The following is a 21,174-nucleotide window of genomic DNA, read 5'->3' as shown; positions in this document are numbered from 1 at the left end:
GCTAGGATCTCGAAAAGGTGGGAAATCTGAGAGGCTTGTCGCGGCAGAAGACAGACTGTAAGACTTACATTCAGAGCTCTGTATATCCATCCATCTCCTCCTCCTCTGCTGCTCACCCCCAAAACTGAAACACTCCAAAACCCTTGTAATTACTGCCTACCCTGTCTGATTCTGAGATTTTTACATCCTGCCAACAGACAACTCTCTATGAATGGTCATTTAGCTTTATGGTTCTGCTGATTAATGCGTGAAGATCTACCAGTGGTAATTATGTAGCCCCCAATCTGAGGCATCCTGTAATTTAAATCTACAGTTCCAGAAGTTCTTGTATAGGTGTTTCTATCTTTGAATGTCTGTGCTCAGCTGTCTTTGAATTCTTACTCTCAGTCGATCTCTCTTCATACCCCAAGTTTTATATTGTGTCATTTCACAGGCTCTCCGGGGACTTGCTACTTATGTGTGATTATCAATCTACATTGTCAATCGCCTTGTGTTTCTTGTATCTTCTTTTGTTTTCTAAACATCATTTCTGAGAAAACTACTACATGAAATAAAGATTGAAGGACCGAGGGCGCACTGAGGTTGAACGCTTGTCTTTGAACCCAAGGGTAAATATTAATGCACACAGCCTAATGCCTTCCTATCACATCCGGAGGCAGATGCCTGGGAATACTGGAGGGTACTTTTTCAGGACACAGTGAATTCAGAAAGTTTTCAGACCCCTTTACCTTTTACACACTTTATTGTAGTTATAAATGGATAAATGCACCATTTTTTACCAATGAATTTACTCTCAATAACCCATAATGACAATGTGAAAACATGTTTTCAGGAAGGTCTGTAAGCGCATTAAAAATCAAGTGCTGAAATCGCTCATCATATAAATATTCAGACCCTTCATTTAGTACATTGTAGAAGCCCCTTTGCTAGCAAGTACTGTACATCTTTGAGTCTCCTTGGGTAAGTCTCTACAAGCTTTGCACACCTGGATTTGGGCAATTTATCCCATTGCTCCTCACAGATCTTCTCAAGCTCTGAAACATTGGAATGGGAGCCATCAGTAAAACGGCCATCTTCCGGTTACTCCACAGTTGGTCTGTGGGGTTTAAGTTTGGACTTCAATTGAGCCACTCATGAACAGTCAGAGACCTGTCCTGGAGCCACTTAAGCATTGTCTTGGTTGTATGCTTTGTGTTATTGTCATGCTGAAAGGAGAATCATCACCCTAGTCACATGCAGCCTAGACCAGCCATTCTCCAAGGACCTCTCTGTATTTGTTTGCATTCATCCCCATTTCAATTCTGAACAGTCTCTCTACCACTGAGTGGTGCCCTCATAGCATGATGCTGCCACCACCACGCTTCAACATAGCAATGGTATTAGGCAGGTGATGAGCAGTGCCCAGTCTTCACCAGACATAGTGCTTGGAATTCTGCACATAGGGTTAGGGTTAGGTCTCATTAGACTAGAGAATCTTTTTTGTCTTACCTTCAGAGTCTTTTAAATGCTGTTTGGCAAACTCCAACCAAGCTAGCCACTCTTTCATAAATGTCTGACTGATGGAGTCCTGCTGGGATGGCCATCTTTTCAACAGTCTCTCCAATCTCAGCAGAGGACTTCTGAAGCTCTGTTACAGTGATTGTTGGGTTCTTGGGCACATCCTTGACGAGACCCGTCTCACTTAATTTCTCAGTTTGTCCGAAAGGTCACCTCTAACATATCCTGGTGGTTCCAAAATTCTTCCATTTCATAATTATTGAGGCCAGTGTGCTACTGGGAACCCTCAAAGCTTTAGAAATGGTTTTTATACCCTTAAACTAATTGTGATGGTATACGGAAAGTTCCTTGGACTTCATGGCTTGTTTTTTGTCCTGACTTGCAGTGTAAATTGTTGGACCTTCTCTACACAGCTGTGTGTCTTTCTAAATGATGTCCAATGAATCCACTTTGCCACAGGTGGACTCTAGTCAAGTTCTAGACACTTCTCAAGGAGAATAAAAGCAAACAGGAGGCACCTGACCACAATCTGGAGTGCCACAGCAAAGGGTCTAAATGCTTACTTTAGACATAGAAAATGAAAAGATTTCAGTGTTTGATTTTGATTAAATATGCATACCTTTCTAAAAACATATTTTAATTGTGTTATTATGGGTTAATGAGTGCAGATAGATGAACAAACGTTTGAATTTGAAATTAAATCTACAACACAATAAAGAGTGCAGTGAGTGAAGAGGAAGTATGGGCCTTGGCGCTGGGCCACTTGCCCGGGCATATTGGATAATGCATTTCTGGGGTGACCGATGCTCACCCCGGTGCCTACAAAGTTCTACTCTTAAAAATCACAGTGCCAAAGTGGTTCTTCAAAGCAGCGCCTTAAGGGAATCATTTGGGTTCCCAAAAGGACCATCCATATGAAGGATCCAGAAAGAGCTATTACTTGTTTTAGTCCATAACAGGCTGCATAAAGAGCCATGAAGAGAGGATAACAGATGGATGAATTACTGCTGGGTTTCTAATTTTAAAAGGGCTCTTGTTGCATACAGTAATTCAGGCTAAATTCGGGTTTTCTTTCCTGCTAGGAAGTCTACTAGACATTTAAGATTTTTTTATGCACATATTGGGAACCTTTTCAAAGCTCAAAGAGCTGACTTCATATGCAAAGAACCCATCACTGAATTAAATGTTTTTTTTTTGCAATGGCTCTACTAGGAACCACACAACCCAGTGAAGTGCCATTACAGATCCCTTAGTTTTAGAAGTGTGCCTTTCAGGGCACACAGAAGGTGCTTTTCTGGGCTCAGTGAGGGTGTAAGGAGAGTGTCTTGCTGGGAAGCGAACTTTTTCGATTTGCACTTGACTGGGCACAACACAGAGCACTTTTTAGGGCACACTGCCCTTCTTATTTGGGCACACTAAGGGCCTTGTTTAAGTAGACTTTAATTTTAAGGTTAGGATTAGGGTTAGGGTTAGCATGGCTTTGTTGTGCTTTGCTATCTAGTTGCTTTGAAATTAGTCTTTTTTTCCAAACCACCTTGTAATGGTGTACTTGCTGAAAGGCACTACATAAAATAAAGACTTCAGTATCCTCAGTGCTAAACTGTATTTCGTATCTCTCAGCAGACTACAATGTACTCCAGGATAGTTAAATCTCTCTGCTGTAGGGATCTCTGGCTTAGCCCTTCAATGGCTCACATCATATCTCTCTAACAGGCAACAGTTTGTGAAACTCGACTGATATAAATCCTTCACCTCACCTGTGTTGTGTGGTGTCCTTCAGGGTTTAGTTTTTGGGCCAGTACTCTTTCTACTTGGTATTCTTCCTTTGGGTTAGATTATTCACAGACATGGCCTTAACTTCCACTGTTATGCAGACGATATACAGTTATATCTTAGTACACACTCCCCTACTGATTCACCTCCCAGCACACTCACTGATCTTAAAATAACTTTCTCAAAAAATCAGAAATCTTGGTGTTTTGTTTGATTCATCATTTAACTTTGAGCTACACATTAGGTCTCTTTCTAAAATTTCATTCTATCATCTCCGGAACATTGCCCACCTCCGTCCATTTCAGTCCTTTAATGATGCTCAAACTCTGGTTCATTGTTTCATAAAGTCTCGTGTTGATTACTGTAATTCCCTCTTCATCAGCCTCCCTGCAAAATCTACACAGAAGCTACAGTACATTCAGAACTCCTCAGCCAGAGTCCTCATCCACACAAAGCGTTTTGCTCACATCTCTGCTGTTCTCTCCAAGCTTCACTGGTTACCGGTTCCATCAAGGATTAAATTCAAGATTCTGCTTCTCTCCTTCCAAGCCCTACATAACCTTGCTCCCCACTACCTCACTCAGCTCCTAGCTCCTTATACTCCTTGTCACTCTCTCAGGTCCTCGAGCAGTAATCTCCTTACTGACTCACGCACCAAACTCTCCACCCTGGGAGGTTCTTCAGTGTTGTGGCCCCTCAACTCTGGAACTCTCTTCCTCAGTCCTCTTTCTCCACATTTAAATCTCAACTGAAAACTTTCCTCTTCTACGAACTTTTATCTTCTGTGTACATTTTTTTTTACTCTGTATGTAAAGCAACCTTGGGTTAGTGAAAGCCGCTCTATAAATGAAACATTATTATTATTATTATTAAATAATCCAATTACACAGGACATCCAGACTTCTAGAAATCCACCAACGCCTCTTAATTCCAAATCAAATGTGACTTCAGATTGACTGTTGGGTGAACAGATGTTGTGGGGCTCATTGAGAAGCACTCAGGAGCCTAATCGGTCATTTGAGCTTCTTTGTCTCAACTGAACGAAACAGTTGCATTCTCCAGACCTGACAGTCTGCCGTGGGAGTCCAGTAGGGAGTGCTGCCCACCAGAGTAAAGAAACCCTGGTTTGGTGGAATACAGTGAAATTCTTACTTAAGGGTCTGACAACATGTTGAGAGTTCGGTGAAGCTCATCTCCATAACATTAGGGCTGAAAGCTCCATTGTGGCACACATACCCACAACTAGTCCAGTTAGCCTGGTGTTAGCCTGAGAATGACAAACTGTAAATTAGAGAGGGCCATTTATAAATGTTTAAAATCAGTTATTGTCGAACCCGTTAAGTCCTGGACAGGGTCATGGGGGGTGCTACAGCCTATCCCAGCTAGCATAGGGCGCAAAGCAGGAACAAACTGTGGACAAGGCATCAGCCCATTACAGGACAAAACACACACACACCGCAATCACACACCAGGGCCAATTTAGTACCACCAGCCCAACTAATATTGATGTCTTTGGACTGTGGGAGGAAACCCATGCAGACACAGGGAGAACATGCAAACTCCACACAAGGAGGACCTGCGACACAAACTCTGGTCTCCTTACTGCAAGGAAGAAGTGCTACCGCTGCACCACTATGCCGCTGTATATTAAAATGAAATCGTTATTTCATTATTTGATTGGGCACACCTGGTGTTGGTCTTCCTTGTCTGACTATAGATAACAAACATTCAACTGAAACAGAAGAGACACGAGTTTGTGGGCACAATGGATGCCAGGCAACGGACTGCTGCTGTGTCCTCAGTAAGACCAGTGCAGCTGCAGTTCTGTCCCTTTTTTAAATGTACTCACGGCCACTGTTCTTATTCCACTTGGAGACCAGATGGTGTTAGGATGAGTCAGATGGCCCATGCATCCTTACGGCATAAAACATTAGAGCCTTCTTGAGCATGCAGAAGCGTGAATGTGTGACTTGCACAAAGTAGACAGCAGGGGGAGCTCCAAGCTAAACAAAGTGCCAGGCTACACGCAGTGCCTACCACTCTGTCCTGAGTGCTGTGTGATCAGTGGGGCCCTACATCGACTCCCACCTGTCACGTGTCCAGCTGCCTGTCAGATGCTCTGATTTTTACAGAACGTGGTTAAAGGGTATGGCCAGATATTAATTCTGCTCAGTCAGGGCTCGTCCTTCTACTGAAACCGGAGAAGGACGTGGTGCCAGAGTGGAGGCGCCCACCCAGCCTGGTCCCATGGCCTCCTCTGGCTGCTTGGTCGGGCCCCGCAGAGTGGCTCCCATCAAGCTGGCAGCAGACCACCCACCCCTGGGTGCCTCAGAGTAACAGCCTCGTCTGTGTCCCTCTGACTCTTTGCCAGAATTTCCCAAAAGGAGCTTAAAAAGAAGGAAGAAAAAGTGATTTGTCATGATGGGGGCGGGCGTCTCGCTTGGGAAAAGGACCTTGGGTCTGATTAGAATGCAGTCCGCGGCCAACAAAAACATCCTTAAATAAAACAGCAAAGAGGAGGAAAAATGATCTCTGACTGCTGGGGAGATTGGCGACCTGAGAACTGCGTCGTGGGCAGAGAGCAGCGATGTTGTAAAACTGGAGGAAAAGGAACAAAGAGCATTGTTGAGTAAAAGCGAGCCGGCTTTGCAAATTGAAAACACATGCGCGGCAGAATAATGGCACATTCTGCTGCTTTTATTTATTTTTTAATTCTGTAAAGAAATTGCAATATGCTTCTCACCACAAACCATGATCTGACCGCATTTGTCATGGGAAATTCATCCTGGATAAACAGGGCCTCTTCACTGCCAGCCCTGCAAACTCTATTGTTTCCCCGCTACGTCAGGACCCAGAAGCCTCCGACGCAAAAGTGCATTTGCTAAACGGAACAAGATGTGCCCTGACAGCAGTGACCTTCGACTTCTCCCAGGACCAAAAAAAAAAAAAAAAAGGAAAAAGTTTCTCATCGATTTGTATCTGTGCTTATTTACGGTTCTTCCTCTAAAGGTGGTCTCCGTGATTGTAATTGAGGGGTGCGAGAAGGAAGCAGGCATTCCAACCAAAGAATGGTCTCCTAAACTTCTTGTTGATGCCCCCCACTGGCTGATGGTTTTCACTCCAAGCAGCTTCTCAGTTGGGGGTCAGTGTCTGCTGAGCACGTTGTCATTTCACTATTTCTGCTTTGAACATAACAACCAGGACGAAGAATTTGAAAGAGATTTGTGCGTGTGTTCTGTTCTCTGGTATTGAATGCCACTAAGGTTTGGCTCTTATTGAGTTCTTAAGAATTACTGAGGAATGCTTTGAAACCACTTCAGTTTTTTTGTCCTAACTTACCGTTATAGGAAAACCCCCAGTTATGACTTACCATTTGACTCATCGTGATGTCTAGTTATGCCAGACGTCAAGCTTTTTGGGGTTCCCCTCTATTTTTGACCCTCTACATTCTTAAAAATAAAAATGCCAGAGTGATTCTTCAGAGCGATGCTATAGGGAAACCATTTTTGGTTCCCAAAAGAGCCATCCAGATGAAGGTTCCAGAAAGAACCTTGATTTAGTTAAATCTATAACAAGTCCATACAGTAAATAACCATGAATAGATGGTAACTGGGCCGTACAATACCAATGAGTCATGATTTTTAAAGGGCTCTTGCTGCAAACGTTCAGGTATATCATGCAGGTTATGTTCAGGTTTTCTTAATCTGTTGGTGCCCTGCTAGATATTTTACCACACATTAAAGACTTCAGGTTTCTTCTGCATGTTGGGACTTTTTTTCAAAACACAAAGAACCGACTTCATCTGCAAAGAGCCCTTCCCAGAATAAAATGGTGCTTTGTCAAGCAATAGTTCTATGAGGAACCACACAGCCCAGTAAAGAACCACAAAACGCCATTAAAGAACCAGCATTTTTAAGAGTTACCCCTAAAAATCCTCATTTTTAGACCATTTTGGACCATATTTACACCCTTAAGATAAAGAGTAAAGCAATAGGCATCTCTAGCAAAAATGATCAGACAGACTTGAAATTGTGCATGCTACATCAACTGACCCCAGGAGTTCACCCCCTATTGGGATATGAGGGCTGAAAGGTACTCCTTTTCACAAAACTTCGTGTTCTAGGCATGGGGAGTGGCGTTTTATGCCATCTTGAGGTTGTTGGTCGCAAATATGATAAAATTTCCGATACTTGATTCTTTACTGGTGGTCCTACCCCTCTAAAAGCTATTCACAGAAGGTTAACAAATGAGAAAGTTCAAACATAAGGCACGTGGGGTATCATTTTAGACTGTTTATATTGTTTTCTCCAGCTTTTGGAGTTTTTTTTTTTTTGTTTTTTCTGTCCACCCTGACCATCGGACCTTACTTATTCTATGTTAATTAATGTTGACTTATGTTTATTTTTTATTGTGTCTTCTATTTTTCTATTCATTTTGTAAAGCACTTTGAGCTACATTTTTTTGTATGAAAATGTGGTATATAAATAAATGTTGATTGATTGATTGATTGATTTAATGGTCAGTGATGAATATGACGTTATTTTATTTTTTGGTTTTTTAGTAGGGATCTAGCCCTCTATGGACCTCTATCAGAGGGTAAAAATGACAAATTTCTATTACAGTTCAAGAATCTTCACTTTATATATATTGACACACTTTTTAATACTTCAAAAATCTGATGAAACTATTCTTTTTTTATTATGTATTTCTACCTCATGAAGTAAATAATTACATTTCTAATGAACACCCTAAATTAGGGGGACTTACATTAACTCAAGACTTTTTTCCTTCTGAATATCTGTTATTATAGTGAGGGGTGGTAACATAAAAGTGGATAGGGTGGAACTAACAATTATGGCTTAAGGTGCATAGCAGTTTGCACTGCTGCCCCCTGTTGGTTAACTGTCACACTTAAAGGTGACAGTTTAACAGCAGGATGGCCTGTGCTACTGCCCCACACCTCCAGTGATTTGGATTCAATACGCTACATGGACACTGCCTGTTTGCGTGTTCTCCATGTGTCTGTGATAGATAGATAGATAGATAGATAGATAGATAGATAGATAGAAAGGCACTATATGATAGATAGATAGATAGATAGACACTATATGATAGATAGATAGATAGATAGATAGATAGATAGATAGATAGATAGATAGATAGATAGATAGATAGATACTTTATTAATCCCAAGGGGAAATTCACATAATCCAGCAGCAGTATACTGATACAAAGAAACAATATTAAATTAAATAGTAATAAATATTATAATAAATAAATAAATAAATAAATAAATAAAATAGTGTGGGCTTGCTGTGCTGGCTTGTTGCAAATTGTTTCTGTATGACTCAGTATGGGTGGGTGTGCATGGTGTCCACTATGTGTCCTGTGCTTCCGGCCCCATTCTGGATGGGTGAGCAATTTACAAGCGGAAGAGAGAATAAAGAGTTAACAAGAATGTACAAAAAAAAATGATTAAGTAGCTCAAAGAGAGCCGAAAGCTGTGAAAACAGGACAATTGTTTATGTAGTGAGAACAGAAGGAGACTCAATGTTCTCATTTCTTACAAACGCTCCTCAAATAATTGAGGCCAATTACTGACTGCAGAACAATGGCAGAAACTGGACAACCACTACAAAGAAAAACATAAATGAAAGGAAACGGCATGGTGGCATAGTGGTTAGCGCGGCTGTCTCACGGGACTGAGGACCCAAGTTCAATTCCTGATTGCCTCTCCATGTCTGCATGGTCATCTTCAGGTACTCTGTGTAGGATGGAATCCAGCATTCCATAATTCAGTAGTGGAAAGAAAACGGGTTAAAATGTCTGCTTAGTGTAGATTATCCTCCCGTAAGAGAGTGGTGAAAATGAAAAGCAAAGTTTGACCTCAGGTTTGAGTTTGATCAGATTAAAAAGGACTAAACTAAACAGCTTGATTTTAACACATGTGAATGTTTAAGTTAAACTGAAAATCCACAGCAGCTTTCTGGCCCAACAGTTAATCAAATTCAGAGACCTGCTAGCGGGTTTAACAGACCTGTCCTTCCACCTCAAAAGCAGCTCTCAGATTAGACAAGGAAGAGGACGCAGTAAAACACATTAATAAATGGTACCTCCCCACACTAGAATGATGCCAAGAAATGCAAACAGATAACAAATGATGCATTTATTATAAACGAGAAGGGGGTGAACCCAGGAAAATCACTATGCAGCCAAGTAAACAAAAGCAAACACAAAACACTGCGGCCCCTCTGCCTTGCTGTCAGCAGACATCCGCACCTCTGGGAGGCCCAGCATACAGTACAGTCCTACTCTCACCACCCATCTCTCTATTTCTCTATGCTCTGGCCTTTCTTTCCAGGTCAACTTAAATCCCAATTCCCAATGATTCAAAATGTCTGGTGTTCAGCCAGCCGAGGGGGGCAGATGTCACTCCTCTCTTCAGATCACTATATTAGCTTCTTGTAGCTGCATGTATTAAGTTCAGATCCTTCATGCTTGTCTGCACCAATACATATGGAGACACTTGTGAGGTCCTATGCTCCTTCTTGCCCCCTGAGATCTGCTGATACCACCTGCATGGCATCAATCCTGACTCTTTACATGAGTAGCTCCTACCTAGTGGAACAAGCTGACCACATCCATTTGAACTTCTGACTTCTCAATGTGTTTAAGAAACATTTGAAGACTCTCATGTTTGGTGAATTCCTGTCAAACTGATATCAGCTGTTAGGTTTTTCTAACCCATGAATTGTAACTCACTTGAGTTTTGTTCTGATCAATTTTGTAACTTTGTCCTGTAACCACTTGTTCCAAAGCGGTCCTGCAGTCTGATGTTTACTGCATGATGCTGGCATTTTTTGTAAGTCACTTTGGTGAAAAAGATCTGCTAAGCAAATGAGTGTCAATGTAAATTTCAGACATATCCCTTCTATAGGAGGTGTTGGCCTATATAAACCATGTTAAAGCCCAGAGATTTCAAGCAACGGTGGCCCTCTCAAGAGATATGACTAAAGTGCCCTCTAGTGGCCTTTGTGCCACGATATCCCTAAGCCGAGCTTAGCTTTAACATGGCAGGTATTAAAGGCATCTTCTCTCAGTTGGGAAACATGAGCCCACCTCATGTACCGCCTCCTAGTTACCTAAAAGGACTTGTGCTGGTCTATTGCTACTCATGGGCATAGTACCTCTTAGCGGCTCCTGCCCATCCGCACTGGCATGCTGGGGTGGCTTCTTACTCTCTTTGTACCACAATATCCCCAACCTGAGCTTGGCTTTAACATGGCAGGTATTAAAGGTGCTTAGCCTTAATATGGCAGGTATTAAAGGCATTTTCTCTCAGTGGGGAAACATGAGCCCACCTCATGTACCATGTCTTAGCTACCTAAAAGGACTTGTGCTGTTCTATTGCCACTGATGGGCATAGTACCTCTTAGTGGCTCCTGCCCGTCCGCACTGGCATGCTGGGTGGCTTCTCGCTCTCTTTGCAAGATTTCCTGCCCTGTGCCAGCCAAGCAAGGCATAACAATATCCTCTCTCATAAACAAACAGCCATAATACAATTCCTCTGTTTGTCCTTCTCTCCTCCTTAAGTTCTCCTTATCTCCTCCAGCAAGTGTTGTTCATGACCTCAAGGGTGAGGTAAATTGGTCTCTTTAATACTTGACCTGGGACTACTTTTGGTGCCATAGAATTACAACTGGGAAATACTTCTGGCCTGGCTGACGTTCTATAGAGCAGCGAAGTCCCAGACACTAGTGGCCCTCAAGGATCCCAACGGTGCTGTGTTTCCAAATTACACACCCCATGTAACCCTGTGGGTGTTCAAACTGGGACTAGCCTAGGAGAACACTGCCACCTAACATGCTCAGGGAATGACTGTTCTTTATATGCCGTATCCTCCAGTCTATCTATTATCCATTACTCTCTCACGCCAGAAACAGAAGCCACTCTGGCCGGGATGCATATACCCTTCATCCCAGTCATGATGCCAGTCCACCCACTATGGCATTTACACCACAATATCCATACATATCACAGTATAACACAAAGACGACATAGACTGAACTGAACTGATAAAAAAATCCATCCATCCATTATCCAACCCGCTATATCCTAACTACAGGGTCACGGGGGTCTGCTGGAGCCAATCCCAGCCAACACATGGCGCAAAGCAGGAAACAAACCCTGGGCAGGGTACCAGCCCACCAATAAAAAAAATCACTTTTTGAAATATAACAAAAAATGCAATACACAAAGAATAATCTTGAGTCGGGGAACAACTCTGTGTGAACCATGACAAGTGGGCTTTACTTGTTGGAAATGAAAAAATGACAGTATATGGCAAAGTCAGTGCTCATTCCTTCATGTTGAGCTATCAAACTAGAAACAAGCTTGTCCATCCTAGTCACCCAGATTGCCTAAAATAACACCAAGTTGAGATTTGAAGGTCCTTAAAGTCCTGCTCCTCACCACACTCTGTGGTAATTTATTCCTTGGATCTGTGGTTCTTTGCATAAAGAACAGCCTTCTAACTTTTGCGTGAAACCTTCCCTTAACAAGTTTCTACCCATGTCTCCCATGTTCTTGTTGCAGAGTTTATTTTAAAGTCACAGTCTCGATCCACTGTACTAATTCCCATCACACTTTTAAACACTTATGTCACCTCTCAGTCTCTGCTTGCTTAAACTGAAAAGGATCTGCTCCTTCAATCTCTCCTCAAACCCCGTACCGCTTAATTGTTGAATCAGACTAGTTGCTCTTTTATGGACTTTTTCTGGTGCTGCTACATCTTTTTTAACAATTTGGAAACCAAAGCTGCCTGCTGTACTAGAGGTGAGGCCTTAACAGTGAGTTCTATTACTTAAGTATTAACCCCCTGACTTGTACTCCACACATTAGCCTACTTAATGGCATCGTCCACGGTGACTCCCAGGTCCTTCTCACAAGGTGTATTTTCAAGTTTTAAACCTCTCACTGTGTATTCCTTTCTACTTGCATTCGCTTACATTAAAATGCTGTCGACTTCCTGTCTTGGAGGTTTATTTAGCCCAGATGAGGCAGGGTCAGAGGTGGGATCATGGGTTGAGTAAGAGGCAGGGTCACTGGTCTTAATCTGAGGCACTGTCTTTGACTCTCATGGCAGAGGAGAAAAACAACAAAGTGTTTGTGTTACGTGCAAATCCTTCCCTTGTGTACTATTCATATCAGTCCACCGTGTCCATGCTCAGGCCACACTGCTAATGTTTTGATCAGGTTTTTATAAATCTTACTGGAGTATTTTCAACTCTGACTTTATTGTAACAAATCGTTTGCTATCATAAATTTTCCTCTTTGTCTAATTTGCTGTGACTGTAACAAATCAGATGCCCCTTAACTTCATCTAAGAAATTAATTATTCATGTCAATTTCTGGTACAGCATATAGAATAACAATAAAATGAATATACACTTGCAAGAGAAAATGAGTAATAGTAGTATACCATTGCACAAGCAGGCAAATAAAAGAATAACTCGAAATGCCAACATACAGGGTGGCAGAATGGATGGCCCTGGTGCCTCACAGCTCCAGAGCCCTAGGTGTTATCTCTGCTGTGTTTGCTTATGCTCCCCATGTCTAAATGAGTTCGGCCCTGGTATTCTTGTGTTCCTCCTAGATTAATTTATCTAAATTTGCCCCTTATGGGAAAGAGTGTCCTGGGATGTACTGTCATCCCAACCAAGGTTGGTTGCTGCATTGCTATTGGCATAGGCTCTTGGCCCCATGCAACCCTGAATTGTCCAAAGCTGGTTTTGAAACTGGGTGACAGACATATTTTGGTATAAGTACATTAACAAGGTGGCAGTTTTATGAATGTCACCTTTCCACGTAACTGACAAACTGGCTTATCTTTCCTCTGTGAATCCAAATTATCTGACCCAACATCCATCCACAGACTGCCACTATTTCCTCTTCTCCTGAAGACTTCAGTCCTCCCAATTTTGTCCCCGACTCCCAGAATCTCATTGACACTCCATTTCTCTCTCTTTGAAGTGACTCCTCATGTGTCCGGACTATCCACTTTTCCCAGTTCACACTTAATCCTGGTGTCTCCTGGAGTGTCTGCTTCTCCTAGTTTGGACATTAACTCCCAGTCTGCCTTGAAACTCTGTCCACTCCGAGTCTCCCACTTCCCACTGACCCCTAGTGCCATCTCCAGTTTCTTCCTTTACCAATCTACACTGACTTCTAGGATTCTGCCATAATTTCAGCATAGTTGTTACTCTAAAATTACAATAACAAATACAGTAAAAGAGTCTGCTGACCTCATTCACAGGAGTCCGAATCTCTCGACTGATGCTTACCCCATCAGTGTTCGTCTTATAGTCTGATCAATTTTCAGGTATGGCTTGAGTTTAACAAGCTCAAATGTCAGATCTGATTGTAATAATGTGGTGGGTTCCTGGCTTGGGCACTGGCTGTGTGCAGTTTGCATGTTCTCTCCATTTTCAAGTGGCTGTTTTCTGAAGACATCTTGTTTTGATGTGCAATTCCAAATTCACTCAGTTTGTATGAATGAATGTGTTCTGTGATGCCTTGGTGCCCCATCCAGGGTTGGTTCCGGCCTTGCCATCTAATGAAAATATAATTAGATCACGCAGGTTCAGTAAATGAAAAAGTTAATTAAAAAGAAAAGATACAGCTCCCCTGTGTGAGTACAAGAATGATATAGTGGCTCTTGCCTTGCACCCAGTGCTGCCAGGATAGGCTCAGGCTCCACATTATATTTAGGTCAGGCAGGTTCAGTAAATAAACAAGTTCATTAAAAAAAAAAACTGCTCTCCAGTCGGAGTATATGCTGCACCTTCCAAAGTTGGTTCCTGCCATACATCTGATGGTACCAGGATAGGCTCCAAGTTTGTGTAAGCAAGTTTGAGAATACTATGTTAATAATAATACTACATTTTATTTATATAGCGCCTTTCCTATGCTCAAGGCACTTCACAAAGTTTAAGAAACAATGGCAGGGTATGCAGTATATAGCATTGTACTAAACCAGATAAATAAATAAAGACATTAAATTCAGAGAAAAAGCTTTTCTTATTGAGAAATCACATCCAGCTCTCCTATTCTGGCATTAATTTGTGAATCCAACTTTCCCCCATAATGGTCACAGTTCTACAGCCCCGCTGTGTTTATACCAGAAACATTTCACAGGGCCTGTGGACTTGTCCTCTGAAGTCTCACGTTATGCAGACTGCTCCCTAATTTCTGGCTGTCATCACCTCCCCTCCTTTGATTTTCCTCAAATTGTTTCCACTTTTCCTTTGCACTTGCCTGCTTGCCCTTCACATTGCTCCTCTGTCTAATTTTCAGTGGCGTGACGCTCATTTTCATCTGGGAAGGCCTCTGGAAATTGTACATATTTTACATTTTACAAATAACTTCTTCTGAGAGGGTAAAAGCATGCGCTGCTCAGTACGGGCAGAAGTATGTGAGGAATGTTCGGAATCGACCCAGATACTTGAAGGGAGAGCCCTCCTTTCTTGTAGAAGTGCACAAGCCACAAAAAAGCAGAGTGGGAAGCCATGTGGTGCCTCAAAGTGAGGGCTGTTCCTCACTGCCAGCGCCTCTTATGTAAGAGTCAAGAGGTTACTTCAAGACGCAGCTTTAGAGTATGTCATCTCTGACTAGACGCACGGCTTTTATATGCCGAAAGTAACACATTTGCCAGCTTGAACAACAAACAAATGGATTTAGGGATCAGTCTGTGGAAATGCCGGGCAAGAGGTGTGAGTGGGAATGTAGTGTAAAACCAACAGACAACCAAAACACATAAAATGATTGAGGAATTGTTATTTAAAAGCCAGATGTTGTGGGTGGGTAGGGAAGCAATATCAGTAACAGCAATGGAAGACTCACCAAATAGCATCTCTGGTCTCTCTGTAGATTCTTCATGTTGAGCCGATTCCAGAATGAATGGCTGGCAATTTCCTGTTTGGGATTCATCTTTTATAGCTAAGGAGCTCAAGGAGTGGAGTGGCAGGGGCGTGCACAGTGGGGTGGCAACAACGGCGGCTCAGTCCCCTGCCCCTTTCCTCTCACTGGCCCAAGTCTCCTTTCCTCCCGTTAAATGGATTGCTTCAGAGCTCAGGTGAGTCTACTTCACGATGTAAGAGACTGCAAATAAAGGAGCAACGAGTAAAGGGCTTTGCTAAACCTAAACTACTGTTTACCATCTTACATGGATATAAAGTATGGTGCTTCTCAAACTCAGTCCTGGGCCCCCTTGTGCCTGCAGGTTTTTGTTCCAACCAATTTCAGTTTCTCCTAGCCCAGGGGTCGGCAACCTTGGCACACGGAACAATTTTCAATGGCACTCTGACTGAACTGAAATATAGTAAACACGTATATTTTAATTACAGCGCATGCGTTCGCGATTCGCGTCCCCGCCTACATTTTCTGCATGCGATTCACGTGTAAAGGGAAAACCATGTGTTCAGTGCCGGCCGTGGTAAGTTAAAAGAAACCCCTTGTTATTATTAAGTAACTAGCCGTGTCCCGAGGCTCCGCCCGCGTATTAGTAAAACAGGACAGCGAGGAGACCCTTGCCCAGCTCCCCACTCCTGACGTCACACGAATATATTGCTCCTGCAAGCGAACTATGATAAATAGCGCAATGAGAGAAGTCGCAAAATCAACTGGAATGATAAAGCTAATTATAGAAAAAACCCGATTTAAATCCGTTAAGTAGTTCTAAAAGCGGACTAACATACAGACAGACAGAAAGACTTTGGATTTTATATAGAGAGAGATATACTGCCCTAAAATGACTCATAAAAGACAAAACCTTGATGTTCGCTCTTTTCAAGACTCTTGGGCGAATGAATATGGATTTGTAAAACAAGAGGATCGTGCAGTGTGTTTGTTATGCTGTGAAAGTCAAGTGTACAAAGACTTTATTAAACTAAACATCAGTCCACGTTTAAAAACTGATGAGACAAGTAAAGCTATAAAAAGGTCTGTTTCTTGCTTTAAGAAACAAACTGCTTATTTTAGTCAAATAACTGGAACCAAAAATAAAGCCACCGGACGTAGTTATAAAAAAAACATTTGACAGAACATTCTTTTCACATATGATCCTATGTATTTTAAAATACTGAATGCGTAATAATGTAAGATCCAGTTATAATGGGCGGACGCTGGGCGGCTCTTGTTCAGAAAGCAGATGCTACTCTGCCAAAAGCGGACGCCACTTGTTTTTAAGATTAGGCACCCTTACACTATTTTAAGATTAGGCACCTACTCTAAATTTTTAAGATTAGGGACCCTGGTGCACGTGGCCTTACCCCCACGAACCTTAAGTTCAGGGTTTGTAGTAGGGGTAGGCCAGTCTAAAACAAACAATAAGAAGGAGATGGTGTCCGCTTTCTGAACAAGACCCATAATGGGCTTATTATTAACCGGGCCAATTTTAATACCATATATAAGAAAATTGTTAGAATTATGTCGGCACGCGGAATAACATTGTAACATAGGTTCGGCACTACACTGCCTGTCGTAGCCTAAATAATCTGGCTGTTATCTTTATGTTTTTTGCGGTCAATAGAAATTACAAACTAAATGTGGTCATTTTTATAGCATTTATGAATGTTACATGGGGACAATGTGGTGATTTTTAACTATTTTATTCCCCCAGGTGTTCTGGTTATTTAATCAACTGTTTTCTAATGATCATGTTAGTGGGTCTGACGTTAAAGTAGTGGCACTCTGTGTCATCGGCCCGGGTTTCGGCTCTGCTTGTCGCTAATGGTTATTATTAGAATTCAATTAAGGAAACAAACTACTAAAAAAAAGGTAAAATTATTAGGAAAACAACAGAGAGAGTTAAGTTTGTAGCCTCCTTAGTGTTATGAATTCTCCTAGAAAATAAAATGCCAAAAGCAGTACATTTTTTTTCAACAACAAAAAATGTTCTTATGTCTAACAGAAACATGCAACTAACAAAACATCAACATGGAGTACCTGAAAATGGGCAACGAGGAGGCGCAGGATTGTCAGCAGGAGTATGGAAACAACACCAAACATGAACAGCACTTTAACTTGACAGGTCAGAATCTACAGAACGGGTGTTAATTCCACTATGCCTGTCAACGTCTGATGACCAATTCAAATCCTCATCACTATCTCTTGATTCAAGCAAAGGTTTTGATTCAGTTTGCTCTAAAACTGACTTTATGCCTTTTTATTTGCCTTGGTGTTTTTGGTTGAAGGATGAGCACCATGCATGAATATTGATGAGTTATCATAGAATGACCATAAAATGGCAGAGCACATAGAAATGTTCATGGTATTTTGCAGCATGATGTTATTTAATCCACCAGATGGCAGCATAATACCGTCCCAAGAGTTATCCGGACACTGTAAAGTGGATTACTGCACATCACAGTAAGTTGGACTCAGGCTTAACCATATTTACATAGAATTCTGAGCAAAAGTCACACTCTGGATTAACTCCAAGGAGGTTAAAGCTATGGAAGAAATATACATATCTCTAAATCTCTTATAAATGGAAAGATCACACTGCTGTGCTATTCTAAATATACAATAAATTTGAAACAAAAAAGAGCTAATTAAATGGGATCAATTCAAAGTAAAAGGGCTCACTGACTGAGGATCTGGTTAGAGCAAAAACTGCAGCTACATAAGGTCCCCAGGTCTAAGTTTGAGATCCACTGATCTATGATAATTATTGATATTAATTACATAAAAAGTATAATGAATATTTTTGTGATGGATCAAGTTATTTTTCTATTACATTTTAACGTGAAGGTAGTTATAATGTCTGTGCACAATTTGGATAAGTTCAAACTCGAAAGTCTATGTGGATAAACTCCTTTATTCTCTGATTCTGTCCAAAGAATGGGGAGTTTTTCCACATTATCTGAGGGTCCGTGTTTTTTCTCTGGGTGGCAGATTTCAACTAATGTCTTGATAATGTGCATCTCAGGTTCTGTAGCCATTCTAAATTGGTCCAGTATTGCCATTAATTAAATGACAGAAGTAATGGAACGCCTTACCGCTGTCAGGTTTAGAATTTGCACCTGTTAGGTTACGACAAAAGTGTTCCGGGATTTTTCAAGTAGGAAAGAGAGAGTTTTCATGGTAAGGTATCTGTACTCACTAATGATGGTGCCAGACAGTGGAAATGTGTTGTATGTTGATTAGAACAATTATGGTCCCATCAACTTTATAAACCTATACTTTAGTTCTTTATGATGTAGTTAGGACATAGCGGGTTGGATAATGGATGGATGGATGATGTACATGGTATTCAATCAAAGAGCTCAAAGAGAATTTGATTTACAGAGATGCTATCCAGTCAAAGGAAAACACCTCAAGTGCTCTGAAACATTTGTGCATGCACAGTCCTGATGTAGCTCATGTAGTGTGTGACTGAGCACAAATCAGTGCACATGCACTGTACAAATCAGGTAGGGGATTCCAAGCGGTGTTATGAATTGATACCTTGAGCAGTATGTTCTTACATTTTTTTCTTAGCTTAAGATATTTTTCCTTGTGTCCTTTAATTTACTGTGACAGGCTCACGTGTTGAGTTTAGGCATTTTGATTTTGACAGATCTGACAGAACAAGCAGGTAGCCATGGCCTTGGTGCCTGGGGACAGAGGAGGAAGCCACTTGAGTGACTGTGCAGAAACCAGACATATCCCTGGCGTACCCTTAAAATCAGACCCTGTAAAAGACACACTACGCCCATGCACATAAACCTAGTTATCCACAAGACTGAAAAACACCTACCACACCTCCTTAGTTGTAAGTCCATGACAAACACCCTTTACAGTTTAGCTTAACCATAGAAACTTAAGAGAAACAAACTGGAAGTCATGAGTCATAAGTTTACAGACTTTTAGTCTACTAGGGCAGGGGTCCTCAATCACGGTCCTGGAGAGCCGCAGTGGCTGCAGGTTTTTGCTCCAACCCAGTTGCTTAATAAAAAGCACTTATTGCTAAAGTAACACTTCTGCTTCACTTTAGTGATTTTGAGCCCTTATTGCTTAATTTTGTCTTAAACAGCTATTTTAATTGCTCCTTATTATCAATAACATGCAAATGACAAGAGAGAGCAGCATTTCTCCATTTAGCTTATTTACATTTACACCTGTGTGTATTTATCTGCACTATTGGGTTTAATTAAATACTTGGAAGAAAAATGAAGAGAAAAAAGTGAAGGACTGAGAATTACTCGTCCATTTTAGCCTTCAAATCATTTGCATGATAGAAAGGGAAAGAAAATCTAGGATATGTGAATGACCTGACATAGCAGAGTTAATTTAATTTCATAGCTTGTTAGTGCTTTATTGGCAAGAATTGCTTTCTAATTAAGCAACCAGGTCAGAACAAAAACCTGCAGCCACTGCGGCTCTCCAGGACTGGGATTGAGGACCCCTGTACTAGGGGCTTCGCCTCCTGCTCGCTTCGCTCGCCAACCCCGGTGTTTGGTTTTCCAGAAACACACTTGTAAGATATTTTTTTCTTTGAATTGTTGCTATTTCATTAGTTTCATTTTTATTTCAGAACTTCTGTAAAAACAATATTTGGAATCTTTCCTGTCCCAATATGCTGAATCTTTTAAATGAGGTCTGTGAGACTGGTGTTTAATGACTTTGTGCCATAATTTAGGATAGGTTTCTCTGTTTGGAATTTCAGCACAGACAAAACTATTCACATCATTAGGAGTTAATTTCTTTGCAAAGTAACCAATAGATGCATGTGAGTTAAACCCCGTTTTTGAAATTCTCTGACTTAAACTAATTTCCTTTTGTTTGCGTCAATGCGATCTGTGCTATCTTTTTTTAATACTGTGGTGACTGATGTAATAAAGTGGCACAAAAGTTCTACTTTAACAATCGCCGACTGCGTACCCCAAACACAACTTTCTAGCACCCTCTTCGACCCTTCCTCCCAGGGGTCTCGTCTCCCCCTTACCGTGTCAATCAGTACCCAGCTATCAGTCATCCGTGCTGAACTCTGCCCTCCCGTTGCTATTTCTTTAGTTTCACTTTTAGTTCAGAACTTCTGTAAAAACAATATTTGGAATCTTTCGTGCCCCACTATGCTGAATCTTTTAAATGAGGTCTGTGAGACTTGTGTTTAATGACTTTGTGCCATAATTTAGGATAGGTTTCTCTGTTTGGAATTTCAGCACAGACAAAACGATCCACATCATCAGCAGTTAATTTCTTTGCAAAGTAACCAATAGATGCATTTGAGTTCAACCCCGTTTTTAAAATTCTCTGACTTAAACTAATTTCCTTTTGTTTTTTGTCAGTGCGATCTTTTTTTTTTTTTGATACTGTAGCGACTTACGTAATAAAGTGTCACAAAACTTCTACTTTAACAATCGCCGACTGCGTACCCCAAACACAACTTTGTAGCACCCTCTCCAACCCCTCCTCCCACGGATCTCGTCTCCCCCTACCGCATCAATCAGCACCCAGCTATCAGTATGCCGTGCTGTAGGCTACTCTGCCCTCCCTCGAGCGGACCCAACAGTCACTTAAAACAAAAAAGGCTTCAGCTTGGCTAGGACGCTACAATACTTTCAACTGTTACTGGTTTCACATTCTGTACCTTTCTCTGCATATGTATCGCGCCTTGGGTGTCTGTTCTCCGCGCTGCTCTTTCCTCTTTGCTAAAGGCACAGGATCTGTGTGTGCCACGTGACTTCACATGACTGAATGTTTTGCAACTTGCGTGTCTTGCAAGAATCTTATGTTCCACGGCCCCGCGAGATGCTCCGTTGTCTGTCTTTTTTGTTTCGCGGGTCTTTAAAATGTCTTTCGAGAACTTCCGAGAAGATCATGTCTCGTCGCCTGGGTTTTACATTCCAGGATTTTCTTTTA

General features: G+C 41.6%; 1 long non-coding RNA gene across 1 annotated transcript; it reads right to left on the bottom strand.

The window, feature by feature from the left end:
• Positions 1-12,297: 12,297 nt before the first annotated feature.
• On the bottom strand, positions 12,298-20,943 carry LOC120542949. The gene is made up of 3 exons (XR_005636264.1): positions 20,903-20,943; positions 15,172-15,429; positions 12,298-13,882 (listed from the first exon to the last, which is right to left on the bottom strand). It is a non-coding gene; the product is annotated as an uncharacterized LOC120542949 (long non-coding RNA).
• Between the last annotated feature and the right edge of the window lie 231 nt (positions 20,944-21,174).

This window comes from Polypterus senegalus, chromosome 13, assembly GCF_016835505.1.
Source record: "Polypterus senegalus isolate Bchr_013 chromosome 13, ASM1683550v1, whole genome shotgun sequence".
In the NCBI taxonomy this organism is placed as follows: Eukaryota; Metazoa; Chordata; class Cladistia; order Polypteriformes; family Polypteridae; genus Polypterus; species Polypterus senegalus.
This window is presented reverse-complemented; position numbering and strand designations above follow the sequence as displayed.